The sequence below is a fragment of the Dasypus novemcinctus genome, chromosome 10 (genome assembly GCF_030445035.2).
Source record: "Dasypus novemcinctus isolate mDasNov1 chromosome 10, mDasNov1.1.hap2, whole genome shotgun sequence".
In the NCBI taxonomy this organism is placed as follows: domain Eukaryota; kingdom Metazoa; phylum Chordata; class Mammalia; order Cingulata; family Dasypodidae; genus Dasypus; species Dasypus novemcinctus.
This window is the reverse complement of record NC_080682.1, coordinates 89,065,241-89,075,760: the sequence shown is the minus strand read 5'-3', so window position 1 is coordinate 89,075,760 and position 10,520 is coordinate 89,065,241. Positions and strand designations below refer to the sequence as shown.

The following is a 10,520-nucleotide window of genomic DNA, read 5'->3' as shown; positions in this document are numbered from 1 at the left end:
AAGGGCCACCTCTGTGTCCTGGGAGAACAGAGAAGTTCCGAACTCTTGCTCTTCTGTTATCTAGTTGAGTGTAGTTTCGCTTCCCCGAGTCCTTTCTCTCAACTGAATTTAAGGATGTGGGCTAGTCAGTTGTAGTCAATCTTTTCCTTAGGTGAGGAACCTTTGCTAGCGTAGTGGTTAACAGCAAGGCACCCCTTTCATCCGAAGGTGACTCACTAGTGATGTGACCTTGGCTAAATTCCTTAACCTTTTTTGGCTCAGCTTCTCTACTTTTAAATTAAGTATAATCGTAGCTATTTCACAGGCTTGTCTACATTAAATGAGTTAATGTACTTAATGTGCTTAAAAAATGGCCTCTGGCACATGAGAAGTACTCTTGTTACTAATTGGTAACTAATTAGTCAGTTTTTATTTAGCCCGGGTGGGTGGCCCAGAGCTTATCCATCTGGGCCCCATCACAGAATGAGCCCTTGAATTTCTTATTCCTAAGACCATATTTTGAAAATTATTGTGCATAAACTCCTCTCTACCTTGAACATTGGGAGCCAATATGGAAAAGCGTTTAGGAATTTCGGCTTTGTTATCTGACACACCTGACTTTAAAATCTGTCATTTTACTCAGTACACAATTTATTTAACTTCTCAGCCTCAGTTTTCTCTCCTGTAAGATGAAGATATAATAATGCCTACTCTTGACTGATGTAAACAGAGATGATAGTAAAAATATAAGTGCACAGAAATTAACTCCCAAGAGCGAACACTGGAGGAATGCTGTTCTGATGTTGGGCTATTCTGTGATGTGGCTTCCAAACTGTAGAATATTAGTCCTGATTGTTAAGAAATAGATGGGATAATTCATGCAGTGTACTTTTCAGCATTTGTGGCACATAAGAACATCAAATGTTGGCTGTTGATGTTGTTACTTAATTTATATTCTCCTTTTAAGAGAAGAATGATTTTCCTCCTTCCAGCTGCAGGGGAATTAGGGGACACCTTTGAAAATTTTCTTTGATGCTGTTTTGCTAGTATTTGTTAGTAAGAAGACATATTTCTGTTGTTTTTTTTTAAAGAAGCTTTAGATAACATAAATGTTACATAAAAAATACAAGGGATTCCCATGTGCCCCACCCCTCCCCTCACATATACTTCCCACATTAACAACATCTTTCACTAGTGTGGTACATTTTTTAGAATTAATGAACACATATTGAAGCATTGCTACTAACCATGGACTTTAGTTTACATTATAGTTTACACTCTGCCCTGCACAATTTTATAGGTTATGACAAAATGTATAATGGCCTGTATCTGTCATTATAATGCCATGCAGGACAATTCCAATGTCCCAAAAATGCCCCATGTTACATCTATTATTCCCTATCCTTCCCCTAGGAATGACTGTGGCCTCTTCCTTTATATTGATGATAAAATGTTTTCCACTGCTAGAATAAAAACAAGTCTATAATAGAATAATAATAAGTCAACTTTAGTCCATTGTTCATTCCCCAATCTTGAGGATTTGGGAATAGTGATGCCCATTCTGTTTCAAACTGAGAGGGACTTAGATCCCATGGGGCAGATGGACAGAACTATCTTGCTTGCAGTTGCAGACACTCTATTCCTTGAGATGGGCATTGCCCATCATTATGTCCTTGTTAGTTGTCCTGGGTGAGTCCAATGGACTAGAGAGTAGGTGCAGCAACTCTGCTGAGATTCAGGGCTCAACCAACACATGAACAGACCAAAGATTTAAGTCTTTGTGACAAAGAGTCAACAAGTATAGTGCTAATTATAGGTTCAAATAAAAGGGGTAGAAGAGCCATATATAGGGAAACTATGAATTCTAACTCTGTTACACTGGGCCTTGTAAATTCCAAAGTAAGGCCAACTGACAGGATACCAAATTCTTGAGCTTGTCTGCACTGCTTATAGTGTCTAGCTGTCTCTAGAACTCTCAGGAGCCCCAATGTTTAAAACACTGTTTACTGTGGCAGTCAATGAGATCCTGCTGAGATGTGGATAAGCATAACCTCTGAAATGACCTCCCAACTCACTTTGAAAATTCTTAGACATAAAAACTCATTTGTATTTAATATTTCTTCCATTGGGTCAAGGTCTTTTTCCAGATGCATTGCTACTTGTTGCTGTAGTAATTCCTCAGTGCCAGTGAGGTTCATCCCTGGGAGTCATGTCCCACACCAGGAAGGGGAAGGTAGTGCATTTTTGTGAGTTTGGCTTAGAGGGAGGCCACCTTTGAGCAATGGAGAGGCTTTCAGGGGGTAATTCTTAGGCAATATATAATACTAAGCTAAGTTGCAGTTTCACAAGAAAAGGTCTATAAGTATAATCATCAATATCAAGGGCCTGGTGTAATGATCTGTATTCCTTCACTAGCTACTGCCCATGTACTCCAGAGATTCTTGTCATTTTATTAGAGAATGTAACAGAACTCCCCAGGATGGGGATTCAGTATTCTTTTGGTTATTGTGTGGGTCTCCACCACCAAGACAGTACCCCATAAACACTTGATCATATTCATATGCCTTAAAGGAATGCCCCAGGTACACCTGTCTCCACATATCTTCCCATCAACAACAGTCCACACCAGTGATCCTCTCCTGCCACAGTTGTGAACCTTCTGTGATCTAAACCTCTCCCAAAATGAAGCCAACAAAATAACCAAATAAAATTAATAAGAAAATGAAATGGTAATAATACTTTTAAAAATAACATAAAATACAAAAATTAAAAATTAAAAAATTGAAATAATATAAAAACATTTTAGATAGTATATCCTTCTTCACTGTAAGATCTGTTATCTTATACATACAGTGACAATTTCTTCCTTATACTCCCCAGTGTCTTATTTTTTCATTTTATTTTCAAAGAAGTTTTAGGTTTCAGAAAAGCCACATGGAAAATATATGGGATTCCCATTTAACCAATGCCCTTCCCATTTTCCACTCTCCCCTATTAATAACATTTTATATGTGGATTATACATTTGTTACGATTGATGTACAAATATTGAAGTATTGCTCCTAACCATGGTCAGTGGTTTAGCTTTTGCACTATACACTTTTATAGGTTTTGATGAAATTTAAAATGACCCTTATCTGTAATTGCAAGATAATGCAATTCTAATGCCCTAAAAATGCCATTCCATGTATTCTATTCCCGCTCCTGCCCACCCCCCCCCAGATCCTATGGTAACCATTAAGTTTCAATTTTTGAAGAAAAAGATTCATAGTTACTTACAATAATATTTAGGGCTTGACATATTGGTCTGTTTTCTTTTATTAGGCACTACCTATTTTCTTGAGGGTTTCTTGTCCCTCTAATTGAGAACATAGCAGGATTCCTCAGGATGGGAGTTTAATATTTTTTGTTTATTGTGTGGGTCTCTATCCACTGACAGAACGTACTATGACAAGATGAAACCTTAGATATTCCATAGAGGCATGGCCTAGGTGCACCTTATCCTGCATATCCCCCCACACCCGATACCCTACACCAGTAACCTTCCCCTGCCTTATTTGCTAAAAGAATATTCCTACCATTTTAGTTTTAACCACAAACCTGCAAAACCCCAGAGTTCACTTGCTTCTTCCTCTAAGCCTCCCCCCCAATTCCATGGATAGTCCAACCCAACCCCCCCACAACCAACTCCTCACAGACCAGCAGAGGGGAACCAGTCACATCACTGCACCACTCTCATTCCCAACCACTGCCCAACCACACACTTCCACCTTATCATAGATTTTGCCCATTGGGCATTAGCTCACCACCCTCTACTCCCTTTCTATCTCCTGTTAACCTGTCTTCCAGACTCTAGCTCTGTGAATCAGCTCATTTTTATTAAGTCATATCAATGAGGTCATGGAGTATTTGTCTTTCAGTGCCTGGCTTGCTTTACTCAACCTATGGTTTTCAAGATTCATCCATGTTATCCTGTGTGTTAATACTGCATTTCTTTTTAAACTGTGTAATAGTCCATTGTATGTCTATACCACAGTTTGCTTATCCATCCATCTGTTGATGGACATTTGGGTTGCTTCCAACTTTGACAATAGTAAATAATGCCACTGTGAACATTTGTGTGCATGGATCTGTTCATGTCCCTGCTTTCAATTCTTCTGGGTATATACCCAGCAGTGGGATTGCTGGATCATATGGGAGTTCTATAGTTAGCTTCCGGAGAACCCCCAGACTGTCTTCCACAATGGGTGCACCATTCTACATTCCCACCAGCAGTGGATAAGCGTTCCCTTTCCTCCACATCCTCTCCAACAGTTGTAGTCCTCTGTTTTTTAATAGCTGCCAGTCTAATACCTGTAAGATGATATCTCATTGTAGTTTAGATTTGCATTTCCCTAATAGTGATGTTGAGCATATTTTCATTTGCTTTTTAGCCATTTGTATTCCTTCTTTTGAGAAGTATGTATTCAAATCTTTTGCCCATTTTTAAAAAAGATTTATTTATTTATTTCTCTCCTTTCCCCCTCCCCCAGGTTTTCTGCTCTCTGTGTCCACTCACTGTGTGTTCTTCTGTGACAACTTCTATCCTAATCAGCAGCACCGGGAATCTGTGTTTTTGTTGCGTATCTTGTTGTGTCAGCTTTCCATGTGTGCGGCACCTGTTTTGGGCAGGCTGCACTTTTTCACGCTGGGCAGCTCTCTTGATGGGGCGCATACCTTGCACATGGGGCTCCTCTACACGGGGGACACCCCCGCGTGGCAGGGCACTCCTTGTGCACATCAGCACTGTGTATGGGTCAACTGCACACGGGTCAAGGAGGCCCAGGGTTTGAACCATAGACCTCCCATGTGGTAGGCGGACGCCCTATCCATTGGACCAAGTCTGATTCCCTACAAGAGCACTTTTTAATGAATTGGAAAAACTAATTTTGAAATTTATTTGGAAGGGTCAAGGGGCACTGATTAGCCAAAGAAATTTGGAAAAGAAAAACAAAATTAGAGGAATCGCACTACCTGGCTTTAAAACATACTACAAAGCTACAGTTATCAAAACTGCATAGTATTGGCACAAGGACAGATATATTGACCAATGGAACAGAATTGAGAGTTCTGATATAGATCTTCATATATACGACCAACTGATATTCGACAAGGCCACCAAGCCCACTGAACTGGGACAGAATGGCCTCTTCAGCAACTGGTGCTTGGAGAACTGAATATCCGTATTAAAAAAAAAAAAAGAGAGAGAGAGAGGATTACCATCTCATGTTCTATACAAAAATTAACTCAAGATGGATCAAAGATATAAATATAAAAACTAACAACATAAAGCTCCTAGAAGATAATTTAGGGAAGCATCTTCAAGATCTCATAGTACGAAATGGTTTCATAAACTTTACACTGAAAGCTCCATGCTTTACATAAACTTTACACTGAGAAGCCCCACACACAGGAGTGCGCCCCGTAAGGAGAACCACCCAGCATGAAAGAAAGTGCAGCCTGCCCGAGAAAGGTGCCACACACATGGAGAGCTGACACAAGATGACGCAACAAAAAAAAGAAACACAGATTCTCGGTGCCACCGAGAAGAAGAGGTCACAGAAGAACACACAGTGAGTGGACAAAGAGAGCAGACAACCTGGGGGGGGGGGGGGGGGAAGGGAGAGAAATAAGTAAAAAATAAAAAAATCTTTTTAAAAAAAAGTGCTCTTGTAATTTTTACTAGGATTATGTTCAATCTGTAAATCAATTTGGGTAGGACAGACATCTTAATGTTTAGTCGTCCAGTTCATCAACATGGAATATTCTTCCATTTATATAGGTCTTCTTTGAGTTCCTTTCACAGTGTTGTGTAGTTTTCTGCATACAATCCTATACATCTTTAGTTAAGTTTATTCCTAGGTATTTGATTCTTTTAGTTGCTATTGTAAATGGAATTTTTTTCTTGATTTCCTCCTCAGATTGCTCATTGGTGTACAGAAATGCTACTGATTTTTGCATCTTAATCTTATATCCTACCACTTTACTGAACTCGTTTATCAGTTCTAGAAGCTTTGTTGCAGATTTCTCAGGGCTTTCTGTGTATAGGATCATGTCATCTACATACATTGAAATTTTTACTTCTTCCTTTCCAATTTGAATGCCTTTTATATCTTTTCCTTGCCTAAGTGCTCAAACAAGTACTTCTAACAATATTAAATAAGAGCAGTGACAGTGGGCATCCTTGTCTTGTTCCAGATCTTAGAGGGAAAGCCTTTAGCATTTCACCATTGAATATGATGCTAGCTATGGATTTTTCATAGATATCCTTTATTATGTTGACGAAGTTTCCTTTTATTCCTATTTTTAAGTGTCTTTATCAAGAAAGTGTGCTGTATTTTGTCATGATTTTCTGCATGAATAGAGATGATTATGTGATTTTTTTTCTTTCAATCTGTTAATGTGGTGTATTACAATGATTAATTTTCTTATGTTGGGGCTTAAGATATATCTAGGGGATTTGAATCTCTGGACTGACAATATGATAGCCAGGCCCTGAGCCTCAACAGACTTCAGCTCCTACACTCTGATCTATTGGACTTACTCCACTCAGCTAACATGGAGTTGAAGAATGTCAACCAACACACCATGGAGCCTAGAGTGCCTACAACTCAAAGCAGGAGGATTACATCCAATATCCATGTGGAATCTAAACCCCCTCTTGACATAGATGTGGAATGGACACAACCAAGCCAAGGTCCACAGGAAGGAGGAATACAGTAAGGATCAGAGTGGACTTAATGATATTCTATTCATGAACTATTGTGGTTAATAATCAAGAAAATGTGGCATCGATGTGGAAAAAGTGGCCATGGTGGCTGCTGGGTGCAGGGAAGGGGAGGAAGAGAAGAGATGTGGAGGCATCCTCGGGACTTGGAGTTGTCCTGGGTGGTGCCCCAGGGACAACTGCCGATGTTGTATGTCCTCCCATGGCCCACTGGATGGAACTTGGGAAAGTGTGGGCTATGGTGTGGAACACGGGACATGAGGTGCAGCAATGCCCAGAGATGTACTCACCAGATGCAATGGATATGACATGATGATGGGGGAGAGTGTTATTGGGGGGGGAGTGGTGGGGTGGGGGTGAATGGGGACCTCATATTTTTTTAATATCTTTTTAAAAAATGAATAAATTGAGTTGAATTTGAAAAAAAATTTTTTTTCTTAAGTTGAACCATCCTTGCACACTAGGGATAAAACCCACTTGCTCATGGTTTATAATTCATTTGATATGTCTTTGAATACAATTAGCAAGTATTTTGTTGAGCATTTTAGCATCCAGATTCATTAGAGAGATTAGTCTGTAATTTTCCTTTCCTTTCTTGGTATTAGGGTGATTTTGGCATCATGGAATGAGTTAGGCAATGCTCCCTCTACTTCTATTTTTTAAGAGTTTAAGCAGAATTGTGTTAGTTTTTTCTAGGATAATCAGTAGATTTCACCTGTGACGCCATCTGATCCTGAGTTCTTCTAGGTTAGGAGCTTTTAATGACCAATTCAATCTCATTACTTGTGATTGGTCTGTTGAGTTCATCGATTTCTTCTTTCATCAAAGTAGGCTGCATGTGTGTTTCTAGAAATTTGCCCATTGCATCTATGTTATCCATCTTGTTGGCATCCAATTTTTCAAATTATCTTCTTATAATACTCTTTATTTCTGTGGGATCAGTGGTGATATCCCCTTCCCCCTTCCTCATTTCTTATTTGTATATATTTGCATCTTCTCTTTTTTTTTTCTTTGCTAGTCTAGCTAAGGGTTTGTCAATTTTATTAATCATCTCAAAGAATCATCGTTTGGTTTTCTGGTGTTTTCTTATTTCAAATTTCATTTAGCTCTGCTCTAATCAATGTTATTTCTTTTTTTCTATTTGCTTTGGGATTAGTTTATTGTTCTTTTTCTAATTCCTCCTGGTGTGCAGTTAGGTCTTTAATTTTAGCCTTTTCTTTTTTAATCTAGTCATTTATGGCTATAAATTTCCCTCTCAGCACTGCTTTTGCTGACTCCCATAGGTTTTGATACATTGTATTCTCAATTTCATTTGTTTTAAGGTAGTTAGTGATTTCTTTTGCAATTTTCTCCTTGATCTACTGATTTTTGTCTAAGAATATGTTGCTTAACTTCCATATCTTTGTTCCTAATCTGGTTCTCTGCCTCTTACTGATTTCCAGCTTCATTCCATTGTGGTCAGAGAAATTACTTTGGATAATTTCAATCTTTTTTAATTCATTGAGAGTTGTTCTGTGGCCTAGCATGTGGTCTATCCTGGAGAATTATCCATATGCACTCAAGAAGAATGTATATCCCACTCTATTTGGGTGTAATGTTCTGTATATGTCTATTAGGTCTAGATCTTCTAATGTATTAGTCAAGGTCTCTTTCTTATTGATGCCCTGTTGAAATGTTCTGTCTAATGGAAATAATGGTGTATTAAAGTCCCCCATTATAATTATAGAGGTATCTATTTATTCACTTAGTTTTTCCAGTTTGGGCCTCATATATTTTGAGGTGCCCTGGTTTGTGATTTTTTTTTCTTCTTGATAAATGACCTATTTTATTAATGTGTAATGTCTTTGTTTGTCTCTTACAAGAGTTTCGCATTTAAAGTCTATTTTGTCCTATATTAATATAGCTACTCCCACGCATTTTTGGTTATTGTTTGTATGTAAAATCATTTTCCAACCATTCACTGGCAACCTCCTTGCATCCCTGGATCTAACGTGAGCTTCTTGTAGACAACATATAGATGGGTCATATTTCCTTATCCATTCTGCCAACTTGTGTCTCTTCATTGGAGAGTTTAATCCATTAACATTCAATGTTATTATTGTCAAGGCATTACTTACATTAGACATATTTTCTTCAGGTTTGTATATGTCATATGTTGTTTGTATTTCTCTTATATGTTTTTAATTATTCTTACTAATAATCTTCCTTCCTACACTCTCCTTCAACCATTTCTCTCCTGTTTTTTTCCTTTCAACCTGGAGAATGCCCTTTAGTATTTCTTGAAGGGCAGGGTCCTTGTTGACAGACTCTCTTAATTTCTGTTTACCTATGAATATTTTGAGCTCTCCCTCATTTTTGAATGCCAGGTTTGCTGGAATTCTTGGCTGACAATTTTTTTTTTTTTTTTAGCAACTTAACTATGTCTTATGATGGCCTCCTTTCCTCCATGGTTTCATATGAGAAATCAGCACTTAATCTTATTGAGCTTCCCTTGTATGTGATAGATCTCTTTTCTCTTGCTTCTTTCAGTACTCTCTCTTTGTCCTGAGCATTGGACAATTTGATAACTATATGTCTCAGGGCACGCCTGTTAGGATTTATACTGTTTGTAGTACAGTATGCTTTCTGGACATGTATGTCCATGTCTCTCAAAAGATTTGGGTATCTTTCAGCATTATTTCATCCAACACTCCTTCTGCCCCCTTTCCCTTTTCTTCTTCCTCTTGGATGTCTATAATTGTATGTTGGTACCTTTCATGTTGTCATTCAAATCCCTGAGTCCCTGCTGAGTATTTTCTCTTTTTATCCATCTGTTCTATCTGTCTGATTTCAGATGTACTGTCTTCAATGTTACTGATTCTTTCCTCTCTCTGTTCAAATATGCTGTTATGTGCTTCCAGCATATTTTTTATTTCTTGCATTGTCCCTTTCATCACCATCACCATCAGATCTGTTAATCTTTTTTGTATGTTTATGATTTCTTCAGTATGTTCCTTTAGTGTCTTCTTAATATCTTTTATTTCTTACTTGACTTCATTAAGCTTATTCATGATATTTTGGACAGCCTTGATTAGTTGTTCCACATTCTGCACACCCTCCTGTTTTTCAGTTTGTCCATTACTCTGGGCCATGTCTTCCTGTTTCTTGTAATTTTTGTTGGTTTGTAGGCATCTGTTTATCTCAGTGGTCTTATTCAGTTGGTTGGCTTCTCTTTCTACTCTAGGGTTTTATTTTGTTGTTATTGTGTGTGTGTGGGGGGGGGGGGTAAGGTTCCTTTTTGACACTTGGTTCCTCTTATTCTATATCCTAATAGTTGTGGTTTTCCTTTGGGCTCGTTGTCTCTCTGTCCCTCTTCCTCCAGGATGATGTGTAGCACTTCCCTGTTCCACAGATCCCCAAACAGCTCCCTCAGGTAGCCCCCTGCCTTTCCTCCATTGTTTTTTGTGAAAGGATTGAACTCTGCCTACCTACTTCAACACCATCTTTCCGAACTCTACGTTTCTGTTTTGTTATTTATTATTTTAAGAAAGAGAAAGTCTCAAAAGTTAAAATTTGTTAAATGTAAAAGAGGAAAGGCAAAACAGAATTTTCTTTAATAATAAGGCAATAGAGGCAAGCAGTGTTCTTCCTCACAGGGGCTGCTTTTAGAAGGGGAGCTAAGTCAAATGGAAAAGAAACAAAAAATGCATGGCATTATCATTTAAGCATTTATGTAAAATTAAATTTGGTCAGGTATATGTAAATTAAATAAAATGAAAAAGTGTCTATTTCCATTT

At 38.2% G+C, this 10,520-nt stretch overlaps 1 long non-coding RNA gene across 1 annotated transcript in view; it reads left to right on the top strand.

Moving 5' to 3' along the window:
* LOC139439874 (uncharacterized) overlaps positions 1–10,520 on the top strand; it is a 64,551-nt gene that overhangs the window by 656 nt on the left and 53,375 nt on the right. The window lies entirely within an intron of this gene.